Consider the following 1610-nt stretch of genomic DNA (forward strand, 5'->3'; position numbering starts at 1 on the left):
ATGTGTTTCTTTAAAAAATATTTGTACTCGTTTTTAAAATTATTCTTACCAAGATAAAACATCAGATAGTGACATCTTGGATGATAGACGTTTGAGTTTCCCTCTCATTTTCGCACGTGCATTTGTTGTCATTTTATTAACCAATTTGATTGCGCTGACGACCTAGTTTTGTACACTTCCGGCACAGCAACTCGGTCTTTGGCGATTTAATAAAAACCATCAAATGCATCCCCACGGAAAGCCCATGTATATTCCTCATACATACATCGGAGATATGGACAAAAGCTTTTGATACTTGTGAGACCTTTAAAATACGATATATTCATTGACATGTGCGTAATTGTCCGGTTTTCGATCATGTCACTGTATTTCTGTAGTGAACCCTTTCTATATTATATAGTAGGGGTGTTGATACTAAACCGGGGCCTAGTTTATCGATTTTCTCACCCGCATTTGGGGCCTGTGGGTGGTATTGGAGTCTGCCATCTAGTTGTGAAATGATAATTATCAGCGATGGATATGTCAATCACTGGATTGTCTGGTCTGGACATGGTTACTTACAAATGCAAAACCATCCATAAGTAATTAGAAATAATTTCGATCAAAACTGTCATGGTTAGACATGCGCGGATCCAGGTCTTCCCCACCCCCACCCCCACCCCCGAGTGTTCCGAATGTACTACATGTTTTATGCCCAGGGTTCCGAGGATTGGGGTGCAACAACAACAAACACAAACACACACACACACACACACACACACACACACACACACACCCCACCGAAAATCCTGTATCCGCCCCTGGTTAGAGAAGCTTCTCTATTCGTTCAGGTTGATAAGAAACTCAAGACTGTCCATTTCAGTCTAGCCTCTACCCCCATATCAACTCCCTGATACTACTTGAATAGTCTGATTAAAATGCGTAAAACAATATTCACACACATGTTAATTTGGGATGGGATGTATGGGGGAGAGGGGGGTTGGGCGACTGGCTCGATTTTACAATAAAGACACTCGCCTCGCCATAAAAAAGGACAGTACGGGATTGGCGAGTTGCTTGTCAGTTCACAACTCATCAGCCGAACTGCTTGTAGTTGACACGGCAGGATGCCTGCTCTCGCCAGCGCGCTGGCTCACTTGTGAGCGGAGCTATCTCACACTGTGCTGTTAATGTCCGCGACTTGGACTGAACTTCGCAGCTTAATCCGCGGATCCGCGGAAAGCACGGGAAGAGGGGCGTGAGTGTACCTCGTGTGAGGTAGCTTTGACGCGGCGGCTCAAGATTTTGTGTCGACATACTTGATCGTCAAATTTTATATGCGATCCGAAATAACAATGAAAAGTTATCAGAAGTAGCTAGCATGACTGTTGGGCTCAGATTAATCTGAGCGAGCAGGGCATAAGACCCGGTTGTCGACCATACGCAAGCATAACGTGTAACAAGTGTCCAAATTTTCGACGATTCTCTCCATCATGCAGTTTTCCCCACGGATCCGATATTACTACTGAACAAACCTTACCGCTTAGAAGATCCGAAGTTCCACTAATGATCCGAAGAAAATACGTCACAACCAGGCAACGGGCTCACGGCCCATCGCTACGTGGTCACGG

The sequence above is a fragment of the Haliotis rubra genome, unplaced genomic scaffold, assembly GCF_003918875.1.
Source record: "Haliotis rubra isolate DU_JTF1 unplaced genomic scaffold, ASM391887v1 Scf478, whole genome shotgun sequence".
In the NCBI taxonomy this organism is placed as follows: Eukaryota; Metazoa; Mollusca; class Gastropoda; order Lepetellida; family Haliotidae; genus Haliotis; species Haliotis rubra.